At 42.4% G+C, this 26,384-nt stretch overlaps 1 long non-coding RNA gene across 1 annotated transcript; it reads right to left on the bottom strand.

The window, feature by feature from the left end:
• Positions 1 to 693: 693 nt before the first annotated feature.
• Positions 694 to 18,170, bottom strand: LOC107132752 (uncharacterized). Its single transcript, XR_001500943.3, has 3 exons — positions 17,622 to 18,170; positions 8,508 to 8,547; positions 694 to 7,040 (listed from the first exon to the last, which is right to left on the bottom strand). It is a non-coding gene; the product is annotated as an uncharacterized lncRNA (long non-coding RNA).
• Positions 18,171 to 26,384: the final 8,214 nt, after the last annotated feature.

Genomic DNA, 26,384 nt, shown 5'->3' with positions numbered 1-26,384 from the left:
ATTTCACTGTAGTTGGATGATGTTACTTTTTTGTTTGCTTGTTTTGCTTAAGTGATGCATTAAAATTTTCATCTGATTTTTGTATACTTTGCACCTCTGATTCACTAGTGAGGAAGAAAATGTTTGTAGTCATTTTTCTTTTTTTTTTTAATTTATAGTTTGCCTTTCCTTTTAACGGCTATTTCTATATTAGGAACAGCAACTTGTTATGTCTTCTGATAGTATTCTAATTGCATAAAAGTTTCCCAACTCATTATTTTGCATAAGCTATATGCTAAATACTACATATATAATGCACTTATATGTATATAGGGAGACAAGTTAAATATAACTGTGTTTTCCAAGTTTCATATCTACTACCTTAAAATCTTCCCCTTGACCAAAATTTATAAATATTCTTCTACATATTATTTTACCTTTATTTTATAGTTAGTTTTTATATTTTACTCATATTAAAATTTCACATGAAGACAGGGTCAAGGAAGAACTTCTGGGAATTAGTTGCCCTTTTAAGTTCCAGGTTTTTCTACCACGTCTTTATATCACTCTTGTCCCATAGGTCATTTCTTTCTATTCAAACTATATCTTCTAAGTGTTCCCATTAGAGTCTATGGAAATAGTAAACTGCTTTTCTTGTATACTTATCTACAGAAATTTTTCTTGAATTTACTCCAATTAATTAAAAAAATTTAATTGAACAAGCACTTACTGTCTACTGTTGTCTGCTGTTTGTCTAATGTTGGGAAAACATTGCCTGAAACGCAAAAAAGGATCTATGTGACATGGTGATTCCCCGTAGGCCCTTTCAAACCCATCAGATGAGATATGATTCCTAAGGCCAACATTCCCCAGGGTTTAGTTTACAGCGTGAAGCTTTATGTTAAGGGGCCAAGTTTCCATCCTCTAATCATCATTTGGGATTCGGTGGTGGGAGGGGAAATGGCAAAAGAATGTCAGTCATGTGGGGGAGGGGCTGTCTTTTCTGTCCTCTTGTAGGAAAAAAAATAAAATCTGATTTTCACTTCCTTTTTTTCAGTCTGTACGTGGTTTAGAGGAAGGAAGTGCTTAGGGGGAAAATCAGTTTCCTAAAGTTTTTAGAACCCAAAGACAGGAGATTGGCTTTTTCTTTTGCTAAAACAACAACTGCAAACGGATATTTATATAAAGAGTTTGGTCAAACCTAACAACTTAGGAGTGTATTTTTAGATTTCTGCTTGGCCAAGGGGGAAACATAATAAATGAACCTTATGTTCTTAAATGGGCATGCAGTTGAACTCAAAATATTTGAGCAATCTGACAGAAGTCACCGAAAACCATAGCTTTCCTAGGTGTTGTTAGAAATTGCCAAGCAATGACCCACTGTTTTCTTTATTCCTTTTTTTCATAACTTATTTTCACTTTCAGTACTCAGAATCTTTCTAGTTTGAATAGGTAAAAGCAAAAGGAATAAAGACTGTGTAAACATAGAGATACAAATACAGAGTTCAGTAACTGGCTGAGTGAACACAGGGTTGTGCTTCCTGCTGTGGATACCACCAACGGCACATGGCTCCTGACCACTGAAAGGTCCTAATAGAGCTGTGCAGAAGTGCTAACTCATGACATACGAAAAAAGACTATTTTCTGTGATTACATGTTGAATGGTTAACTTAAACATATGATTAAAATTAATTTCAAGAATCCCTTGGAAGAAATGGAGTAGCCCTCATAGTCAACAAAAGAGTTCAAAATGTAGTACTTGGATGCAACCTCAAAAATGACAAAATATTCTCTGTTCATTTCCAAGGCAAACCATTCAATATCACAGTAATCCAAGTCTATGCCCCAACCACTAATGCCAAAAAAATTGAACTTGAAAGGTTCTATGATGCCACAGGACTGGAAAAGGTCAGTTTTCATTTCAATCCCAAAGAAAGGCAATGCCAAAGAATGCTCAAACTACCACACAATTGCACTCATCTCACACGCTAGTAAAGTAATGTTCAAAATTCTCCAAGCCAGGCTTCAGCAATATATGAACTGTGAACTTCCAGATGTTCAAGCTGGTTTTAGAAAAGGCAGAGGAACCAGAGATCAAATTGCCAACATCCGCTGCATCATCGAAAAAGCAAGAGAGTTCCAGAAAAACATCTATTTCTGCTTTATGGACTATGCCAAAGCCTTTGACTGTGTGGATCACAATAAACTGTGGAAAATTCTTCAAGAGATGGGAATACCAGACCACCTGACTTGCCTCTGAGAAATCTTTATGCAGGTCAGGAAGCAACAGTTAGAACTGGACATGGAACAACAGACTGATTCCACATAGGAAAAGGAGTACGTCAAGGCTGTATATTGTCACCCTGCTTGTTTAACTTATATGCAGAGTGCATCATGAGAAACGCTGGGCTGGAAGAAGCACAAGCTGGAATCAAGAGTGCCAGGAGAAATATCAATAACCTCAGATATGCAGATGACATCACCCTTATGGCAGAAAGTGAAGAGGAACTAAAAAGCCTCTTGATGAAAGTGAAAGTGGAAAGTGAAAAATTGGCTTAAAGCTCAACATTCAGAAAATGAAGATCATGGCATCTGGTCCCATCACTTCATGGCAAATGGATGGGGAAACAGTGGAAACAGTGTCAGACTTCATTTTGCGGGGCTCCAAAATCACTGCAGATGGTGACTGCAGCCATGAAATTAAAAGACGCTTACTCCTTGGAAGAAAAGTTATGACCAACCTAGATAGCATATTCAAAAGCAGAGACATTACTTAGCCAACAAAGTAGTCAAGGCTATGGTTTTTCCTGTGGTCATGTATGGATGTGAAAGTTGGACTGTGAAGAAAGCTGAGTGCCAAAGAATTGATGCTTTTGAACTGTGCTATTGGAGAAGACTCCTGAGAGTCCCTTGGAATGCAAGGAGATCCAACCAGTCCATTCTGAAGGAGATCAGCCCTGGGATTTCTTTGGAAGGAGTGATGCTGAAGCTGAAACTCCAGTACTTTGGCCACTTCATGAGAAGAGTTGACTCACTGGAAAAGACCCTGATGCTGGGAGGGACTGGAGGCAGGAAGAGAAGGGGATGACAGAGGATGAGATGGCTGGATGGCATCATGGACTCGATGGACGTGAGTCTGAGTGAACTCCGGGAGTTGGTGATGGACAGAGAGGCCTGGCATGCTGCGATTCATGGGGTCGCAAAGGGTCAGACATGACTGAGCGACTGAACTGAACTGATGACAACCTACAAGACCTTCTAGAACTAACACCCAAAAAAGATGTCCTTTTCATCATAGGGGACAGGAACCCAAAAATAGGAAGTCAAGAGACACCTATAGTAACAGGCAAGTTCGGCCTTGGAAGGAATGAAGCAGGGCAAAGGCTAATAGAGTTTTGCCAAGAGAACGCACTGGTCATAGCAAGCAAGCTATTCCAACAACACAAGCAATGACTCTATACACGGACATCATCAGATGGTCATACCAAAATCAGATTGATTATATTCTATGCAGCTGAAGATGGAGAAGCTCTATACAGTCAGCACATGGCTATAACTCAGACGTTAACTCCTTATTGTGACATTCAAACTTAAATTGAAGAAAGTAGGGAAAACCATTAGACCATTCAGATATGACCTAAATCAAATCCCTAATAAATAGATTCAAAGGATTAGATATGATAGAGTGCCTAAAGGAGAACTGACAGAGGTTCATGACATTGTACATGACACAGCAGTCAAGACCATCTTCAAGAAAAAGAAATGCAAAAAGGGAAAATGGTTGTCTGAGGAGGCCTTACAAATAGCTGAGAGAAGAAGAGAAGTGAAAGGCAAAGGAAAAAAGGAAGGATATAGCCATCTGAATACAGAGTTCCAAAGAATAGCAAGGAGAGATATGAATAGCAAGGAGAGATCACTGCCTTCCTCAGTGATCAATGCAAAGAAATAGAGGAAAACAATAGATTGGGAAAGACTAGAGATCTCTCCAAGAAAATTAGAGATACCAAGGGAATACTTCATGCAAAGATGGGCACAATAAAAACACAAATGGTATGGACCTAACAGAAGCAGGAGATATTAAGAAGAGCTGGCAAGAATACACAGAAAAATTATATCAAAAAAGTCTTTATGACCCAGATAATCATGATGGTGTGATCACTCACCTAGAGACAGACATCCTGGAATACAAAGTCAAGTTGGCCTTAGGAAGCATCTTATGAACAAAGCTAGTGGAGGTGATGAAATTCCAGTTGAGCTATTTCAAGTCCTAAAAGATGATGCCATGAAAGTGCTGCACTCAAATGCCAGCAAATTTGGAGAACTCAGCAGTGGCCACAGGAATGGAAAAGGTCAGTTTTCATTCCAATCCCAAAGAAAGGCAATGCCAAAGAATGCTCAAACTACCATACAGTTGCACTCTCACACGCTAGTAAAGTAGTGCTCAAAACTCTCTAAGCCAGGCTTCAACAGCAAATGAACCGTGAACTTCCAGATGTTCAAGCTGGTTTTAGAAAAGGCAGAGAAACCAGAGATCAAATTGCCAACATCCGCTGGATCATTGAAAAAGCAAGAGAGTTCCAGAAAAACATCTACTTCTGCTTTATTGAATATGCCAAAGCCTTTGACTGTGTAGATTACAACAAACTGGAAAATTCTGAAAGAGATGGGAATACCAGACCACCTGACCTGCCTCCTGAGAAATCTGTATGCAGCTCAAGAAGCAACAGTTAAAACCGGACACGGAACAGCAGACTGGTTCCAAACTGGGAAAGGAGCATGTCAAGACTGTATATTTTCACCCTGCTTATTTAACTTATATACAGAGTACATCATGCTAAATGCCAGGCTAGATGAAGCACAAGCTGGAATCAAGATTGCCAGAAGAAATATCAATAATCTCAGATATGCAGATCACACCACCCTTATGGCAGAAAGCGAAGAACTAAGAGTCTCTTGATGAAAGTGAAAGAGGAGAGTGAAAAGCTGGCTTAAAACTCAACACTCAGAAAACGATGATCATGGCATCTGGTCCCATCACTTCATGGCAAATAGATGGGGAAACAATGGAAACAGTGGCTGACTTTATTTTTCTGGGCTCCAAAATCACTGCAGATGGTGACTGCAGCCATGAAATTAAAAGATGCTTGCTCCTTAGAAGAAAAGCTATGACCAACCTACACAGCATATTAAAAAGCAGAGATATTACTTTGCCAACAAAGGTCCATCTAGTCAAAGCTATGGTTTTTGCAGGATTCATGTACAGATGTGAGAATTAGACTACAAGGAAAGCTGAGTGCCAAAGAATTGATGCTTTTGAAGTGTGGTGTTGGAGAAGACTCTTGAGAGTCTCCTTGGCCTGCAAGGAGATCCAATCAGTCCCTCCTAAAGGAAATCAGTCCTGAATATTCATTGGAAGGACCGATGCTGAAGCTGAATCTCCAATACTTTGGCCACCTGATGCGAAGAACTGACTCATTGGCAAGGACCCTTATGCTGGGAATGACTGAAGGCAGGCGGAGGAGGGGACGACAGAGGATGAGATGGTTGGATGGCATCACTGCCTTGATGGATACGAGTTTGCATAAGCTCTGGGAGATGGTGAAGGACAGGGAGGCCTGGCATGCTGCAGTCCATGGGACCACAAAGAGTTGGGCATGACTGAATGACTGAACTCCACTCAACTGATTAGCAGGCGGGTTTTTTACCACTAGTGCCACGAGGGAAGCCTAATACACACACACACATGTATATATATAACTGAATCACTTTTCTGTACAGCAGAAATTATCACAACATTGTAAATCAATTATCCTTCAATCAAATAAATTTTAAAACTTCATGGTACCTGTTTCCTTTTTCAAAATGTGACTAGGAAAGCATTTTATGTGCATGTGTGACTCACACACTCTTTCTACTATGCAGCCTTGTAGTACAGCATTGGAAATAAGGGCTGAAGTAAATGTACCTAGATTTAAATCAGACTACCAGTGCCCCAGCCATATGACCTTGGGCAAGTTACAGGGACAGTCTGTGCTTTCAGTTGTCCTTTATCTAAAATGTGAGTGATAAAATATCCCCACTCTCATAGGGCTGTGCAAGGATTAAGTGGACAGAGCCTGGTACAAAACCAGTAAGGCTGGATTGTGTTATTTCTCACTGCAGAATCCAGAAGAATGAGAGAAATTTCTCTGCGTGAAGAATCTCTCAAGTTAAAGTCAGGAATGTGCTGAAGTGATGCTCCTCGTCTCCCCCTTCCCCATCTTCCTCCAGCCAGTTTATTGTATTGAGAAGTCAAACCGTCCCTCTAAATATGGCACCTATTCAGAATTTGTTGATTCTCTAATTAGGTATGTTTGACCCTCCATAGCTCCATCCAGTTCTCTGAGGAGTCCAAAGCAATTAGACAAACACTGCAGGTGTTTCTTTTCTGTGCGCACACTTAATTTTCTCATATACATGGATCTGACTTTAGCGAGATTAAGAACTTGTTTCTGACACCCCTGAAACCATGGGACATAGTCCAAAAATAGCATTAATAATGAGTTCTGTTGAGCTTTTGCTACGTATAAAGTATCACCGCTAAAGGCTTTATGTGATTTTTTTTCATTTAAATTTACACCATTATTGCAAAGTAAAAAAAATAATAATAATAAAAAGAAAAAAAAAATTTACACCATTGTTCACTGAAGTGGGTCTTATATCTTCTCCATCTTATGGTGAAAAGGATCTCAGAAAGATTGAGGAATTCCCCAGTGGTCCAGTGGTTAAAAACTCCATGCTTCCAATGCAGAGGTCTTGGGTTTGATCCCTGGTCGGGGAAGATCATGCGTGCTGCATGGCATGGCCAAAAGCAAAATCAGTAATTGCCCAAATTTTCATAGTTAGTGGTGGGCAAGGACTGATTCTTGCCCAAGTCTGTCTGTGGATGGGTACTGCCATGGGGTCATTTTATTTCTCAGACAACTGTCCATAGCTTTTGTTGTTACTCAGTTGCTAAGTTGTGTCTGACTCTTTGTGATCCCATAAAATGTCAGCAGGTCTGCATAGCACAAATCACAGTCCTGTGGAGAAAAACAAATGCTCTCATTTTACGGCAAAGATATCACATTCATGAAAACGGAATACTTATTAGGATCATCACATTGTTTCTGCCTGAGCATGACTTCAGAAATTATTTTCAGCATCTCCTGTAGCCCATTCGGGGTGATGTTTTTGAGGGAAAATCTGTATCTCACTCATCTCAGCTGTCACATCACATAACCCGACACTGAGCACATAGTTAGTGCCTGGTTAATGATTGCTCAGTGAATAAGTGTGTGATTACATGTGCTACCAGCCAGAGCTTTTCAGCTGAACCTCAGAACACAAAAATGTTTTGAGTATTTACTCAGTTCTCCTAACATAACAAGTACCTTTCTAAGAGAAGCTGATTCACATCATACAATGGTACAATGGGTGCTTTAGGACATTAGGGTTTAATTCCCATTTGGAATCCCATGGAGGACCTTCCTCAGATTAAGGCATAGTCTTTGAGGGCCACCTTGACGTCAGCCAATGGTAACAAACTGGGACAAATGTGACTCATAGCCTATTTTTATAGGACCTCTGAGCTAAGAATGCTTTTACATATTTAATGGTTTATTTTTTTTTTAATGAATATGCAACAGACCATATGTGGCCTGTAATGCCTAAAATACTTACTTTCTGACTATTTGCAGACAAAATGTTGACTTCTGCTTGAGGTCAAAGTGGCTCTATACCCAAGTGGAGTAGGACTACTTTACCTGGAAATATTTAGGAAGCCCAGATGGCACAGTGGTAAAAGTGTCCACCTGCCAATGCGGGGGATGCTGGTTCTACCCCTGGGTAGGGAAGATTCCCTGGAGGAGGAAATGGCAACCCACTCCAGTATTCTTGCCTGGAGAATCTCATGAACAGAGGAGCAGGGCATTCTACAGTCCATAGGGTCACATAGAATAGGACATGACTGAGCGACTAAGCATACACGCACACACTTTGATCTATGATCCCCAAACTGTCCCCTACCAATCTGTCTCCAGATGTAAAATTCTTATCTGCTTTCATTTGTACAAGAACACCAAAGTAACAGCCTGGCCACCTTCATCCCCTACCTAAAGCACCTGTGAAAAGACGCATGTCTTCCAGCAGCACAGCTTAGAGGCTGAGGCCTTGGGTTTTGAGGGACCTGAGTTCCAATCTCACCTCTTATTAAGCATCACTTGTTGGATGAAAAACTGGAGCATGTCAATTAGTTTCCTCATTCACCAGCCATAAGGGCAACTTGTATGCTAAGTCACTTTAGTCGTGTCTGACTCTTTGTGATTCCATGGACTGTAGCCCACCAGGCTCCTCTGTCCATGGGATTCTTGAGGCAAGAATACTGGAGTGAGTGGTCCTTCCCTTCTCCAGGAGATCTTCCCAACCCAGGGATTGAACCTAGGTCTCCCACATGGCAGGCAGATTCTTTACCATCTCAGCCACCAGGGAAGCCCACATGACTTACTTACCTAGGATTGTCGAGCAAAGCAGTACACCAGTAAAGGAGCTCTGAAAAAAGAGGAAAGTGTCTGGTTGAGTCAGAACTGAGGACATCCTGGTGCCAGGAGTCCCAGTGAGGCAGGGGGCCACATGGTCAAGAATCCGGAGGGTCCCCCACAGCAAAGGACAGAGCAAATCATGAGTCAGCAGCCAGGAAGCAAGTGGCAGTCAGAGCTTGCCAAGACAGAGCTCAGAGCAAATTTTAACAAACAAACAAAAAAAAACACAGTCAGGAAATAACCATGCAGCTAACGCAGAAGAGTAAGGCCGGAAAAGGACGGGAGGTGAGGAGTCGGGTGCCTGAATGGAGAACAAACAAATGGGAATTGGCAGCGGAGGCAATTCAAGTGTAGCTTTGACGCTGCCAAGCAGCAGCCATAAGGGCATGGGGGTGAGTGGCATGAGTGTATGCGAGTGGCATCCCCTGGGTGACTGGCTTGGAGAGGTCATGACCGCAGGCTCAGAGGCCATGGGGCAGACTCTCTCCTGATGGTAACTTGGTCCCAGAGCTGATTCATTGATGACATGATCAGACTTGTATTTTATAAAAGTCAGTTGGCCTCAGAAAAGATGGATGGATTCACTGGGGAGAAATTTGAAACAAAATAATTAATTCTCAGTGTAGCTTCTGAGGAAAGGCTATATCAAATCAAAACCATCTAACTGTGTGCACATTTCCCATTGGGTGCTTCCTACCTGGTTCCACTGTTCAACACATTGTTAGTGATCCCTGTCTACTTCAGGCTGGAAACCACTTTAATGGGTACCCTGGATTATCAGTCCTCTTCTGAATGTGATTCACTTCACTTATTCACTAACTTCTAGAAACACTGCATTGGGATTTGACAGCTACTGTATTTTTTCTTTTGTCATTTAGAATCAGGTTTATATTCTATTTCAGAAATGATAACCAAAAGAGTTTGTTTTTATGGAAATAATGAAGCAGAGGAGAATGTTTTACCATTTGTTAGTGGCATCTGCCAGTCTGCTTGGCAGCACATGACAGTAACTATCTTTCTTGCTTTATAGAAATGACAAACTTAAATATGACTTCATTTTCAAATGCATTGTGAGGAGAATGAGGTACATATCATGTGGATCACAAGCACCATAATGCAAAAGAGGTTACACCTGACTCTTAACACAGCTTCTGCAGACATCATTTACAGCAAGAAAAAGAAGATATGGATATTGCCAAATGACACATGACAGCCAGCTGCTACTAGAGAAGTTGACTGTGTAATTCTGTGGCATTAGAGAAAGGAGTGGCTATCATGTGTGTGTGTGTGTGTGTGTGTGTGTGTGTGTGCACGCACACACATATGTTGGAGGAAATAGTGGCAAGGTGATCAGAAAACAAAAGTAGCATCAAGGGCCCACAATTTATGCCACAGATAATCCCCAATTGCTCTTTTCCCCCAAGTAGTTTGTTAACTCCCAGAACTAAATCCCTGGAGAAGGCAATGGCAACCCACTCCAGTACTCTTGCCTGGAAAATCCCATGGACGGAGGAGCCTGGTAGGCTGCAGTCCATGGGATTGCTAAGAGTTGGACATGACTGAGTGACTTCACTTTCACTTTTCTCTTTCATGAATTAGAGAAGGAAATGGCAACCCACTCCAGTTTTCTTACCTGGAGAATTCCAGGGATGGGGGAGCCTGGTGGGCTGCCATCTATGGGGTCACACAGAGTCCGACATGACTGAAGTGACTTAGCAGCAGCAGTAGCAGCAGAACTAAATCCCAGCTCTTGAGAACTGACACTGAACAGTAACCATGAGTGCTGTTCACCAAGAATTTCTGGTTCTCTTTCCAAGCATGAGATAGGACAGGCATTTCCTGCCCCCTTAAGTTCAAAAAGCACCCATTTGACATACCTTGGTCAATGAAGCATTAAAAAGTGATCTGTATCATACATGAGAAGAGGTTCCCAGAGCCAAGGGCTCTCTTATCCTCTTGGCACGGCAAGAAGGTGGTCACTCCATCAATCAGGATTTCTGAGTACCCACCAGGTTCCAAATGTCAAACAGGCAGACAGGCACCACAAACAGAAGTGAATATGAAGATTTTGTGGTAAAATTGGTCTGTTTTGACAAGTACTGACATTGGAGCCCTGACATAGAGTGCTACCATAGCTGATAAGCCTAAAATAGATGGCATGGCCAAGGGCTAGATGATGGACAACAAACCTCTGGGTCCAGAACACTGGTCATCCATGTAATCAGGATTGTTGTTCAGTCACTAAGTTGTCTGAATCTTTGTGACCCCATGGACCCCAGGACACCAGGATTCTCTGTTCTTCACTATCTCCTGGAGTTTGCTCAAACTCATGTCCATTGAGTTGGTGATACCATCCAACCATCTCATCCTCTGTCACCCACTTCTCCTCCCGCCCTCAATATTTCCCAGCTTCAGGGTCTTTTCCAGTGAGCCAGCTCTTTGCATCAGGTGGCCAAATTATTGGAGCTTCAGCTTCAGTATCAATCCTTCCAAAGAACATTCACGGTTGATTTCCTTTAGGATTGACTGGTTTGGTGTACTTTGCTGTGTTTTCTCAAAATTTTGGTAAAACTGTTACTAGTAAAAACATAATAGACAGAAAAAGTAGTTCTAGAGAAAAAGATTAGAAGCAGTATTAGTGGGATGTATTGATTACCAATTGGAGGTCTTTCACAAGGCACCATAGAAAAAGATCTTGAAAACAATCAAGCCATTCGCAAACCACCATAAAAGAAAGGGAGGAATTGTTCAGAAATCTGGGAACCTTCAGTGTTAGAAGACACAGCTTTCTCTCTCCAGCAGGTGAAAGATGAAGCTAAAAGCTTTGAAGCACAAAAGTTAATTGAGATTCTGCCTGTGTCAGTAGTGTATCTAGTGAGCTGGGTTTTGCCCCAACCCACATTCATATGTTAAAGTTCTCAACTCCAAGAACCTCAAAACGAATTCAACCCTAGTTTACGCTGGAGTTTTGAAAGGTGATTAGGCTAAAATGAGGCCGTTAGAGTGGGGCCCTCATCCAGTAAAATTAGTGTCCTTATAAGAAGAGGAAGATGCAGAAGCCAAGGGTGCTGAGGGAAGAGGCCAGGGGAGGACACAGTGAGAAGGCAGCCTCATGAGCCAAGGACAGAGGCCAAAGGAGAAACCACACCTGAGGCACCTCGACTGAGGCGTCCAGCCTCCAGATAGCGCAGAAATAAAGTTCTGTCCTTAAGCCCCCCAGTCTCAGGTATGGGGCTATAGAAGTCCTAGCCAACTAACACAGAGTACATGGCCAGCATGCTGCTGAATGAAACAAGGTGTTTCCATAAAAACCAGTAAATGCTCTCAACTGGACCAGCTATCAGACAACCCAAAGTTCTAACAGTTGTCACCTACAAACTGGCACTTGCCATCTACCTCTACAAGGATTAAATCATGTGCTGCTGTAGCCGCTGACCTTCAACACCCTCTGAAAGGATTTCAGGGTGGAGAGCAGAAATGAGGCACTCTGTGCTCTGGGGAAAACTGGCAGAACAGGTCTGTAGACAGATATTTTCAAGAACTGATTTTATTAGTCCAATTCTTGTATCTTCTCATATCTAGAAATGCCCTAAAATTCTTCATGGTGATGACTATTCCTTGTGACTACCAGGAATCTTCTGCAAAAAATATGTGGTTGATTGCATGTACTCCCCCTTCACCAAAATTGCATATATCCTGACCTTCCCCCCTGCCTCTTTGAAGCAATTTCTCAAAGCTATCTGAAATGTTATCTCCCAAGCTACATTTAGCCCTCATTTCATCCCCCAAAAAACGTAACTTACAACTCTCACATTGTTCTTTTATCAGTCGATACAGTGAACAGAAAGAGAAAGGCATAGGAGTAAGACAGCTGAGAAATTAGGCACATCTAACAAATATCTGAAGGAAAGAATGGTGGGTGGGGATGTGTACAGCTGTTTGGAACCCTGCAGGTCAGATGATGTATTACTCAGTTTGGCAAGGAGCAGATGAAAGACACAAAGCCTTTAACTACAGGGAAAAGACAAGGAGGTGGTTTATGGCGACATAAGAGCGAAAGTATCAGTTAGGGATGATGAGGTTCTTAGAGATCAGCAGCAACAGGAAATCTACACCAAGCCAAGGCCCAAAGGACTGAAGGAGGGTTCCCCTGGCAAGATCCTTATGGGATCTGGAGCCACAGAGGAAAGGTTTCAAGACAGAACCCAGGGCCACAGAGCTAGGAACCCCTGCAATGAAAACAAGGTCAGGGATGGAGCTTCAGGATGGAGGTGATCATCCCAACCTCTCAAATTCTGCCCTCCAACTTCCTACCTCTGTGCTATGGTCTGAATGTTTATGTCCTCATAAAATTGGTGTGAGGTGACCTATGTCACATCTGATGGAGACAACTCACCCTTATCTCCCTCTGTCTCAGCTGCCCCAACTTCCAAATCATGAGTCCTCCCTCCATCTGATTTGGTCCCTGAGGCCCTACATTAAGCAGATTTTATGAACACATGTATCACACACAAAAAATCAGTTTTGATCATTTCAAGTCCCTGAGATATTTGGGGGTTGTGTGTTTTGACCCTACCCTAACCTGACCAATCCTGACTGGTCAGTGTAAACAGTGAGTTAACAGCTATAGTTGAGACTGTGTCATGGTAAGTTCTAAGGTAGAAACAATCACATCAGAATTCTTAAATCAATACCCCCATCAGGTGTCACTCTTTCGGGCCACACTAATTGTGGACCAGAAGGAGTTTGATTCAATTTTCTGCAACCCCCACGTCCTGCCCTTGGCCTCCCCAGAGTTTAGCTTAGGGGGCATGGTAATCTGAGTTAAACTCAATCAGATCAGATCAGATCAGTCACTCAGTCATGTCCGACTGACTCCTTGCAACCCCATGAATCACAGCACGCCAGGCCTCCCTGTCCATCACCAACTCCCGGAGTTCACTCAGACTCACGTCCATCGAGTCAGTGATGCCATCCAGCCATCTCATCCTCTGTCGTCCCCTTCTCCTCTTGCCCCCAATCCCTTCCAGCATCAGAGTCTTTTCCAATGAGTCAACTCTTCGCATGAGGTGGCCAAAGTACTGGAGTCTCAGCTTCAGCATCATTCCTTCCAAAGAAATCCCAGGGCTGATCTATAACAGCTAATAACAAGGGTTTCTTCCTCGTTTCATCAGACACAGTGAGCTCCTCCCAGGACTGTTCGTACATTTGTAGGCTGTGGGTACAACATAATGACTGGGACAGAGAAGGGCCTGTTTTCCTGAAGCCCACCTTCCAGCATGATGCAACCTCCAACTAAAACTCAACCACTTTAGCAGGAAGGTTGGAGAAATCTTCTCTAAAGTGATGACATTGAAAGTAAAATCAGAATGGCAGGGAGCCAGCCACCTGAAGACAAGGAAGGAGAACAATGTGTGACAAGGCCCTTGAGTGGGAGGAACTGGATGTGTCCGGGGAAACTTTGAAAGTCCAGAGCCAGGGCTGAACTGGGCAGTTGAAGGAACAGTAGCGAGAGGAACCTTTCAAGGGTGGGCAGTTTCAGATCACCGTGTGGCTTTACAAGTCACCATAATGGTTTCCCATGTGGCGTTAGTAGTAAAGAACCTGCCTGCCAACGTAGGAGAACTAAGAGATGGGAGTTTGATCCCTGGGTTGGGAAGATCCCCTGGAGAAGGAAATGGCAACCCACTCCATTATTCTTGCCTGGAGAATCCCATGGACAGAGGAGCCTGGTGGGTTACAATCCATAGGGTCGCAAAGGGTCTGACATGACTGAAGTGACTTCGCTCACATATAGAGGTTTAGGGTTTATTTTAAACACAGTGCAAAGGCGAAAGAGGAGTTTAAGCAGAAGTTATGTTCTCTTATGAAGTTGGAAAAACCTCCCCCTAACTGACATGTGGAGGAGTTAAGAGGAGACAGTACGGGGACAGCTGGGACGGTACAAGCTCACAGTGATATAGAGAAGAGGGCAGCTTTGGGATGTTTTCATATGGATTTTGGCATCTCCGAATGTTCAGTTGAATGAAGAAATGAGAGAATCAAGAATAACTCTAAGATTTGGCTTCAGCAGCTGGATGAGGTTGCTGCCATTTCACCAAGTTGGGCTTGGTCTCCATCCAGGTTGCATTTAATTGTGGCCCTCAGTACTGTAACCCAGGATGGAGACTGCCTGGAGTTGTGATGGGAAGAGTGGGGGGAATATTTCTGAGATGCTGTGAGACAGTGCCTTCTAAGGAAAAAAGAAAAGAAGAAAGGAAGGAAATAAAAAGAGGGAGAGAACGAGATTGATTCTTCTCACTTTGGCATGAAAGAAGGATCTCTTCGTGGCCTGAAGTTATCTGATCTTGAAGCTTTCGTCCTCCCAACAGATTCACCCCAAACCTATGGTGAAATCTTACCTTTGGCCCAGAGTGAGAAGCTAGGGAAAAGCCCTATTTCCCTTTAAGGTTAGATCCAAACTATTAAAAGAAATGACTAAAGACAATTTGGGTGATACAAACAAACTTGAATGCTCGGTGAAGCTACAGCTTCCTCTGTAGAAGAATGAGGTAGAAGGCAGGAAGCTTTTATAAGCTTAACAAACAAGAAAGAGTAAATAATTGGCCAGGCCTACAGATGCCAACTCACTTGCAATTTGAAGGCTTGGCCTTTGGGATCAGCTGCCTGGATGTCCTGCATTTCTGGTCTAGCAGAGCATTTACAGGGAAAGTGACCTAAGTTTCGGTTTGCTGACATGCCCCCGCCTCCCAGGCCTGAAAGTTATTTCAACACAACAGCTGCAGGACTTTTTCCTTAGGAGCCTTGGAGCATCTCTTTGACAGAACAAGCATTGAAGATGAAGGGCAGAGCATGAAACTTGTTTTTCCAGTTGAACGAGGCCTATCTTCCGCAATTTGTTGCCCCCAGTGTGACTGGGATCCTTTACAAATTCCTAGTCTGTCCCCTGGAGGCAGGAATGGGGGGTGAACCCAATACCCAAAGACACATTGAGTCACCAACTCACTAATCCCATGAGTCTGCTGCTCCAATCTCCCTTCTTTCTCTCCCACGAGGTCTCCTTTCCTGGATGATGAGGCTGGCAATGCCCCTCATCCTACCCCAAAGATGGTAGTATCTGGACTTTAAGTTCCAAAGAACCAGACATGCACTCTACACAGACACTTTCTGGGTTAGAAGAGTGGGGTCTTTTCCTTACTTTAACCTTTTGGCCACTCAAATGAGTCCATGTCAAGGGCTTTCTCTCTGTAAACATCTATGCTAGCAGTAAGGGGCTTCCCTGGTGTTTCAGATAGTAAAGAATCTGCTTGCAATGCAAGAGATCCAGATTTGATCCCTGGGTCAGGAAAATCCCCTGGAGAAGGGAATGACTACCCACTCCAGTATTCTTGTCCGGAGAATGCTATGGACAGAGGAGCCTGGTGGACTACAGTCCATGAGGTCGCGAAGAGTTGACATGACTGAGCAGCTAACACTTTCGTATTTCATTTCAGTTCTCTAGTAGTAAGAGCTCAGACCCTGGACACAGACCAAGAGTTTTTAGCTTTGCTGTTTACTATGTGAGTGAACTTGAGCATTCCTTTAAACTCTCTGAGTCTTAGTTCATGTGAAGATCAAGGGTGTCAACTTAAAAAAATGCACAACATGAGAGTTTCCAGGTAAGTTTTATTTGGGGGAAAAGGGAGGGCTGCAGCCTGGGAGACAGCACCTCAGATAGCTCTGAGAAACTGTTCCAAAGAGGCAGGAGGAAATCTCAGTATATGTGTGATTTCAGTGAAGGAGGAGTACATGCAATCAATCACATATTTTTCCAGAAGGTTTCTAACAATCTGAAGCTTTCTGCCAGTCATAAGGAACAGTCATCACCATAAAGGATTTCAGTGTTTTTCTAGATAAGAGGAGATACAAGAATTGAGCCAATGAAATTGGCTCCTAAAAATATCAAGCTATCTGAGGACTTCTCCTGCCAGTTTTTTGCCGAACCCAGAGCCTCACTCCTGCTCTCCATCCTGAGCTCCTTTCATGGGGTGTTGAAAATCAGCAGCTGCAGCAGCACATGATTTAATCCTTGTAGAGGTAGAGGGCAAGTGTTCATGGCAAGGGCCAATTTATAGTTGACAGAGCTTTAGAGGAATTTCTGGAGAGTGTGCATAGATGGTTATCAATAAATAACTCAATAAACATCTCTCTGTGTATTTTTCTCTCAATCCAAAAATATTTAGCTTTCTTAGATGTTAAAAAAGAATTAAATTTGTGATTTCAAAAGCAACATATTTAAAAATTTTAAGGTATTCATCTGATCTAAAGTCTGTCATTTTCCAGTATTAAAATTCTCAAATGCTCAGCTCATGCTATGCTTTACTATAACTGAGAGTTGCCTCTTTCATAGTTGCTGCCATTCCATTTAGCGGCCACTGTAAGTTCACTACAGGGTAGCTGTTTGCAGATTGTTCTTAATAACAATGCAGTCGAGTTTTGAACCTATGGTTCATGAATAAGCTTGAAAACTAAATGACAAAAGACAAAACTGTAAATCATAGTACTAGAAGAGCAACTTGAGATATTCAAACAGATGGAACCCAGACATCTAAGATTTGTGATCTTCTGGCTCCTAATTATTATTCTTAGCAGCAGAGAGAATTAAAAATAGTTGGATGTCTATGCTGAACAAAGAGGTAGCTTACACAAGATCTTTTTGGGTTAAAAATAGAAATGTAAATAAAAGCAAAGAAGTCACCAAATAGTTAAGACCAACTAGAGCAAAAATAGCCACTTCTGAGTTCAGCTGTTATTTGCAATAAGGTCCACTGATAGCCCCAGTCATTCTAAAAATGTCCCTTCATCTTATCCATTTTTCTCCTTAAAAGACAAAAAGGAAAGCAAAAACAAAGAAACAGAGGAGACAAGTTATATAATCTAACTCTGGAAGGCTAACCATTTTTATTTCTTATTGCCACTTGAATTGCAAAGGAACACTCAGTCCTAGAACATGGTAATTCTTCTCGTGTTTCTCTGACCACCACTACAAGTAGGAGATAATTCAGAGCCCTTGCCAATCAGAAAACACAGCAGAGCTGTACTCACTTCTCATTTGGTTTTGGCCATCACAGGCGTGCTCCTTGAACCTCAAACATCCTGTCAGATCCTGGAAGCTTCACCCAGGCTTACCTAGAGTGCTTCTGAAAAGAAAGGCATCTGAGAAGGCTCCTCTTATTGTTCTGTGAACATGTCATAGTTAAGTTGACTTCTTAAAATACTCTCCACCCTTGTTTCTTAATGTGGCACCAAAATGTAATCCGTATGGAAGCCAAAACTGCAGACATGCTGAATCTGTGAATACTGAGGAAGTGGTTTCCTTAGCAATAACTGGCATGTGAAAGTCAAAACTTCCTCTCCCTCTCATGTGACCTTTTTCAAAGCAATTCAGCTCGAGGACAATAGAATTGAATTCCAGGCACCCACAGTGTTCATGAATTGCTAAGCAGTGATTCACCAAGCACCCAAATTACGCTAGACAGCTTGAGCATTTTGTTAGCGGAATGGCTTAGTATTTAAATTTTTTCTCCTCACTCCTTACATCAGTTTTCCTCATTCCTCTTGCCCACAACTCAGAGATAATGCAGATAAACACAGTAGCCCCAATTAGTGATTAATATATGGATTTAGACTGTTAGAAGTAGAACGTTATATTACCTATGATATTCATAACTATTTGCTCCCTTTGGATAACTTGGATATTAGATAGTTATAGAAAGGTTTGGTTGATAAATAAAGTCTACTATTTGCTCAGAATAATATCATTTATTTTTTTGACTTCTTAAATGATATTTTAGAAGCACTGAAGATTTTACTCATTCCAAAGATCAATTTATCTTGACTCACTCATCCTACCCACCCACCCACCCCTCCCTGCCACCCCCCCACCCCCCGCAAAAAAAAGTGCTGAATTTGGCTTACAAATTGCAGGTCACAGTTGGTCCTTAGAGGTTAAATGGTGGTAATTTAACAATGTACCAAGAGCTGGGACCTGAGGGTACCCTGCTCTTTCGCCTTTGATTAATTATCAACGTTCTTGAGGGATATAAACAAGACTCTCCTAGGAATTTCTCCTTGTAGCCTCTGAATTGTGAATCTCAGGATCACTAACATTACTCATCTTCTTGCTACCATCGTCCTTTGAACTGACTTTGCAGTAAAGGATGCCAGACAGACCCAGAACCCAGAAGCTGGGTGCCTTCTCCTCTGTGATCCTTGTGTACCCCAGCCACTGCCAGTGACTCTCATGTTTGGTTATTTTACCCTCGAAATGCATAAAGAGAGGACCTGGCAAAAGGAGTGTTGCATAACAGTTGATCAATAAATAAGAGTTTTACCTCTGTCCTCCATGTGGCTTCTCCATTCTGATATTTTTCATTCAGTTTATGCCTGTCTGCTCCTGGTTTAATGTCTCTCCTGGACTCAGGCCTAGAACTTTCTTGTTCCAGTGGCCCCTACTGTTGTCTTCCTTGACAGTACATAAGGGACAAATCCTGATAACAGTTTAAGGATCTCCAGAGAATTCACTCTCACCATGCTTGTGAGACTGCTAACAATCTGAGCGGCCCAAGCAAGCAGGGAAATCTTCCATACCCTCTGACAGAGGCAGAGGACCATGCAAGTTTGCAATGTTCTCATGGGCCCAGAACACACCACTCTCTGGTGGTGAGAGAGCGGGGACTTTGCAGAGCTTACTTCTCTCCCTGGACATGTGGGCCATTGTGTGTGTCCACTGGGATTCCTCCGTGAGAAGCAGATCTCATTTTTGTGGCATCAGTTCTGTGAGCATCCTCTTCTTTTCCTGACAAAGGTTCGCTCTACTTTGGGTAGTTACACTGCCAGTCTCACTAGTCCTACATCCCTGGATCCATTGTCACAAGGAAAGTACTGAGTTGCCTATTGGAGTAAAATCCAGATGAAGATAGTGGAGGGGGAAAAAAAAAAAAAAACAGCGATAAGGAATTGCAATACGTTTAGTGCTTACTTGTTGTTGACTCAGTTGGTCAGAGAAAGGTGACTCCAGGAGTCAGGGGTGACCTTGGCTAAACCCTTTTATCTCTAGACTTTGGAACCTTGGATAAGCCACAAGTATTCAAACTGTGTTCCATGGAGCCTTGGAGTTCTGCTTTGCTGGGATCCAAGGACAGGTGATAAAAGGGACATGTGGCAGGTGGGATTCTGGGTGTCTGGGCTTAGTGAAGCTCTGCTTTTATCTAATTTTATATACTGATTTAACTTGTTAAAAGGGATCCTTTGGCCAAAAAAAAAAAGGCGGGGTGGAGATACAGGCCATGTATTTTCTAATTTCTTTCAGCCTTGATATTCTGCAATTGTGCAACTACAAACTTTTAGTTTATAATTCATAATAAAACAAATTATGAAATCCAAAACACTCACACAAACATGAACCACAGAGTTTGTTTCGTGACCAAAGACTATTTTAACCTTAGTCAGAATCTTATTAATGTTCATTTTGGTCCAAAGTGTTGAGAAATATGTCATAGATAATTCAGAATAAATCTATGGCAATCAGTGGAAGGAAACAATGACCAAAAATAAGGCAGTGCAACCGTGAGGTTAACGTACTTGTAATTCAGTACAGTTTTCCTTATTATTCTGGTGGTGGTGGGGAAAGTCCCTTACACTGGCAAGGCATTTGGGACTATCTCAAATTGAGTGATTTTATTGATTCTTTTCAACCTTTGAAAATGTCATAGGCTCTGCTGGGTATTCAAAGTGAATATCTGAAAAGTAAATGATACTTTGTCCACACGTTGGGCAACGTGGGAGGAATCAGGGCCACAGAGTGCAGGCGGCCCTCATTCTGGCCACGTGACTGTTCTCTAAGTGAGAGTTGGGTCACTCTCTGCACAGCCAGTTTCTTAGGAAGTAAATTGCTTGACACCTATTCCTTATTATTCAATGTCTTCAGAAAAGGCTGCAAGTGAAGCAGTCAGCCTTTCTGGCATGGTTTTACCCCGATTACAAAGGCTATTGTTGAACGGTGCCAACTGGAATTCTTTGACTGTTAGCAGGTTCAGCAGGCTGTGATTACAATAATTACAGACCTGTGAAGGTCCAATTGACAAAACCGAATATAAACTGGGACAACCCACTGCACTGGTTCTTTCCGTGCTCCTTAGGATTTGGTGGTGGTGGTTGTTGGAAGATTTGCCAAGTGGTAAGTATTTGGTAAGAAAATAAAAATGGAAGTTGTTGATTTCACAATTTGGTTTGACCCCATAGAATCACTGTTCCAGGTAGGTCCCTATGTGAAGGCAACACTGTACTTTGAGATCCAGGTATATTTTTGGCTCCATCACATTTCTCCCTAGTCATGACCTTGAGTTTGTGTAATGTATCTAGGTACTTATTAAAGAATATCATGAGTCTTCAATGTTTTACCCCCTTATTTTTCTCTTTGTATGACTGTGGTCCCACATACAAATGAACAGATACATATTTTTGGTTCATCTGTGTATTGTTTTTGGAATATTTAGAAGCAGTGGCTCTCATGGAAAGAAAACCTACAAAATTCTACAAAAATAAATGATCTTTTAGCTAAAGACCAGAATAAAGTGACTTCTCGGGTACACTAAATACAAACAAGTCTTTATTTTCCTCTGTCTTTTTGATGGTTACAAGCAATAGTTTAGGTTATAATCAAGTAAAAATAGTCTGTTATCAGGTATACTATATAGAGAAGTAGAGACAGGTAGGAAAAAATCCTCTCTGTACACAGATAGCAGTGTTTGCACAGTGCTAGAAAAAGGCAAGGCTGGATGAAGCCAAAATAGTGGAAGAGGGTGGAAATTAATCAATTCACAGAAATCCAGATGTTCTGCATACTCGGAGCCAAGTCTCTGCATCCTGACTGCCAGAGATTTTCATGTTTCCTCCAGATGTCTGCTTTCAGGTAGAGATTGTCATCTCACGTGCTTGATTTCATTATAATTTACCACATTGTTCAAAATTTAGAGTGGCTATGACAGGAATAAGGATAGGGTAGTGTAAGTCATTGTTCGTGTTTCAGTAGAAATCACATTGTTAAAGGATACTATTTTTTTTTTTGTAATTTTAATTTTATTTTATTTTTAAACTTTACATAATTGTATTAGTTTTGCCTATTTAAAAAAAAGAAAAAGGACAAAATCATGCCTCTCATACAAATGTCAAATGAAAGCATGTTACAGATTTTATTTAACTCATCAGTTAATGAGGAAAGCAGTAAAATGTTATAGCCTGTTCAATGGAGAATTCTTAGAAACTTCTATGGGAGGATGGTGATACACATAGAGATACAGATAGAGATGTAGATATAGATATTTTCAGGAATTTTGAAGTGAAATTACAAATAGATGCAAAGAGGATCTACCCACAATTGCATTTCACTGGATTCAATTATTTTCATCTCTATGGACAAGGGTCTTATGCATTTTCATCAGTTTCTACAAGTACAGAGCTGTATAATAGCTTAGACAATGAGAGGCAGAGATAACCTAGAAAAGTGCACTAAATAAGACACTGACTAGAGTTTTTTAATTCAAATTTCAAAGTCTTTACTGCAAATTTTCATAAAGACTTTGTTTACCAAGGTAAAAGTATTTATGTCTACAAATATTTCCAAAACTCCCATAGGACTTTTACCGAACATCACCTCATTGACCACTTTCCTAGACACTCTCAGCTATACTATTGATTCTTATATATGTCTTGCCTTACTAGAGCTCCTTGTTTTAATTGCATCCTATTCATCACATTGAATGAGGTGAGGGAGGCATTCCTGCACCTATGACCCTGGTGTCGGCCAAACACACAACCTGACACTGGGCAGATGGCTCAAGAGTAATTTCTCAGTCACATTTGCTCCCAGCCAGGGGAGAGGGACATTGTGCCATCCTGCATTACACAGAGCTGCACTCAGTAACAGAGCAAACAGTCAGGGGCATGGGGGGCAGGCTTTGTAGTGTCAAGAGGATGAGGTGCCCTGGGGTTCCCACAGAAGGATGTGACTGGTTTGTTTGACTAAATCCACAGAGGACGAGATGATTGGATGGCATCACCAACTCAATGGACATGAGTTTGAGTAAACTCTGGGAGTTGGTGATAGACAGGGAGGCCTGGCGTGCTGCAGTCCATGGGGTTGCAAAGAGTCAGACATGGCTGAGTGACGGAACTGAACTGAACAGGCTAGAAAAGAACTTAAACCCATTATACAGGGACCAGCAAGGACTATCCCAGGTTTGTTTGCTCAGGAGGATTGATTGGCTAGGGGACATTTTCTGCTGGATTTAGTGGGGATGGAAATGCGTTAGCCCATTCTAGATCATCTGCCTTTACCCATTTAACAGTGAGCCTTCATCTCAGGGCTGACGTCACACTTCTCGTAACGTAACAACCAAATCTAGCCATCAACCTCCTACTATGTGCCAGGTGTGGCTCCAGGCTCTGGATATGCAGCAGTGGGATAATAAATATCCCTTCTATACATTCCAGGAAGAGTCGATAAGCAAATATAAAATAGTATGATAGAGTGAAAAGGGCAATGAAGGAATTGTAAGCAGGAGATGGAGTAATGAAACAAAGGTGGATGGGGGTGGGACAATGCCTTGGAAATTTTAACTGTGGTGATGGGACCCCTCAGGGCAAAAATGACATCTGAGATAAGAACAGTGTCTGCTGAGGGAGCCTGGAGATGGAGAGACCAGAGACATTTAGCAAAAAGATGTCTTTGTGTTCAAGGGTCCAGGATGACTTGAGGAGTGAGCTGGGGCAGGAGTGAAAGAAGATGAAGACACAAAGATTGGAGCATAAACGGGATAGGGCTTCCTAGCCTTTGATTTTTGCTGAAAGAGTTGGGAGCCCATTGAAGGAATTAGGACCGACTGACTAGTTTCTCTCTTTCATCTTTCGGAAGAAGTACTGAGAATATAAAGACTGCTCAATAGATTATCATCAGATCATTGCAAAGGAGGCAAGCCCTTCCTTCACTGCTTTCCATGATTGTCGACCATGTTCACAATTAGAGGTAGGTGCCTTCTCCGCTAAAACACACACTCACTGCAGGAAAATGGACACTCAGAAAATAAAGTGTACACAGTGCTGAGTTTTTGAGGCAATTCCTATGTCTTCCCTGATCACATCTCCTAGCATATCTGGGTCTTCTGCCACAGAAAGCAGAGGGAAAGGAGAAACTCACACACTTATCAGGAGATATAGTCTTTCCCTGCTCTCGCAAATTCTAGAATTTCCTGCAGCTCTCTCCTACAGGACAAGAAATGTTTGAACTTTAATGCACTAAACATATTTCAACTAGCTTTACTTCTTCATAAATTTGGTTTATGTGATGGAAGTATATTTCAAACTATACAACAGTTATAAATTTTTACTGGGATGGACTCAACATATTTCCTTCTATGAACAAGTCCACATACAAAAACAGCACATGTTATAAATTCTGAAACCAGAAACTTGACTATGCATAGTGCAGTTTGACAGACAAGACTCATAACTTTGTCCACGCATGCCTTTCCTGAATAAATAAATATCTATCACTGACACATTTTCCCCATTTTCCTCTTCCTCCTCCTTGGCCATAGGTTTGATGTTTTCACTGTGAGTGTTAGAGAGAGAGGTTGGTATATATAATACAATGAAGAACTGGAGATGACGAGAAAATTGGAGGAATCGCTTCAGCTGCTGCAGAAGTGAGTCATTCTGAGTCCAGAAGCTGATGGTTTGGTTTTATCCAGATTAAACAGTACTTGTCATCAGGATTCAATTCAAGCAGAACTCGATCCTGAGAGCCTACTTCCTCTCATCCCTTCCAGAACTGACCATGCACTCACTGGACCATTATTATCATTCTGTATAAGGCACTCTGTAAGTGCAGTCTGTTTTTCCTATTAGACTAGAGGCAATCTAAGGATAGAGACCACAACTTTGTCATCCCTTTATCCTGAACACAGAGCCCAATGTCTCATACATGAAGGATTCAAGAACTATTGTGGATGGTCCCGTATTGTCAGAGTCACAAGGTGTGATGCTGCAACATGTGAGAATGGCACCTAGTTCAGCTTCATGATTTGAGGAAGGCTGTGGGCTTCCCATGGCATCACTGACTCGATGGGCATGAATTTGAGCAAGCTCCAGGAGTTGGTGATGGACAGGGAAGCCTGGCGTGCTGCAGTCCGTGGGGTTGCAGAGTCGGACACAACTGTGCAACTCAACGGACTGATGGGCTCCCCTGATAGCTCAGTTGCTAAAGAATCTGCCTGCAATGCAGGAGACCCCGGTTTGATTTCTGGGTCAGGAAGATCCGCTGGAGAAGAGAGAGGCTTCCTACTCCAATATTCTTGGGCTTCCCTTGTGGCTCAGCTGGTAAAGAATCTGCCTGCAATGTGGGAGACCTGGGTTCGATCCCTGAGTTGGGATGATCCCATGGAGAAGGGAAAGGCTACCCACTCCAGTATTCTGGCCTGGAGAATTCCGTGGACTGGATAGTCTATTGGGTTGCAAAGAGTCGGACATGACTGAGCAACTTTCACTCCACTCCATTCTTTTTCAGAGACAGCATCATTATGGAACAAAACCACTATGGGCAGTGGAGTTTGGTGGAATTTGTCTTTGGTGCAAACTCTTGCTTTGTGTGCAAGAAATCAGTTTACTGATTCTTTTTTAAGTAATGCTCATGCAACCACCATCTCAGACGGCAAAGAATCTGCCTGCAATGTGAGAGACCTGGGTTCAATCCCTGGGACTAGAAGATCACCTAGAGAAGGATACAGCAACCCATTCCTGGATAATTCCATAGACAGAGGAGCCTGTAGGCCTACAGTCCATGAGGTCACAAAAAGTCAAACACAACTGAGTGACTACCCTGTCACTTTCACTTTTCTGTTTTCATGCAACCACCATAGGTAACCAACGGGGAAATCGTGACTGATGATACATCCAAATGGTCATACCACAAAACAGGACTCATGCATATTACAATCTATTTTTATCAAAGTATTGGGTGTCTTCTCAGAGGGCAGCATGACACTGCTGGGATTATTATGATATTCAATATTCAATAGTGTTTTTCCTTCCTTGTGCATGTCTGGGTGGTGAAGAGTTGGGCTTCATGTTCTGGAGCAGAGCCCTAAAGGACAGCTGCCCACGGCAGCACATGTGGCAACTTCAGGGCCATGGAGAGGGGAGACCACAGGGTCCTCTGACAGACCCCCAGAGATTGACAGCAATTCTTTAAAGTGTTTACCACCCTGTGTTATAAATACTCTCCTGCACCCTCCAGGACGTCATTGATTCTGCCAAACATGATAGCTTCAGGCATGGGGGAGAGCTGGATGGTGGGAGTAGCCTGTGAAAGAGCACAGGTGGCTAGTGGGCTGCCTCTCGGGGGCATGACCAGTTGGGAACTGACCATCAGAAGTCAGAATAGCTTTGTGCAAAATTGGGACCCTCAGAAGGATGCTCATTCATGTTGGAGAACAGCCCCCAGCTATCTTCCTCAGGCAGGCTGGAGATCCAGCTGGTTCTTTGTCCAAAGACAGGAGGCATCCTGGCAAGTGGGAGACGCTGAGGTTACAGACAGATGGCTTTTCTCAAAGAAAGTTTTGGGTAAGACTTAAATAGGCACAGCATCTCTTCTAAGGGACAGAAGGTTTCAGGGAAGGTCCTACAGGTAGTTACTCCTCTGTCTTTACTCCTAGATGGAATCAAGGGCCTCCTGGGCCAATTTGGGCTCCACGGGCCCACAGATGCTTAGAGAAGCCCCACGTCGAGTCTGAAGGGCAGACAAATGAGAAA

Source organism: Bos taurus, chromosome 9 (assembly GCF_002263795.3).
Source record: "Bos taurus isolate L1 Dominette 01449 registration number 42190680 breed Hereford chromosome 9, ARS-UCD2.0, whole genome shotgun sequence".
Taxonomy (NCBI): Eukaryota; Metazoa; Chordata; class Mammalia; order Artiodactyla; family Bovidae; genus Bos; species Bos taurus.
This window is presented reverse-complemented; position numbering and strand designations above follow the sequence as displayed.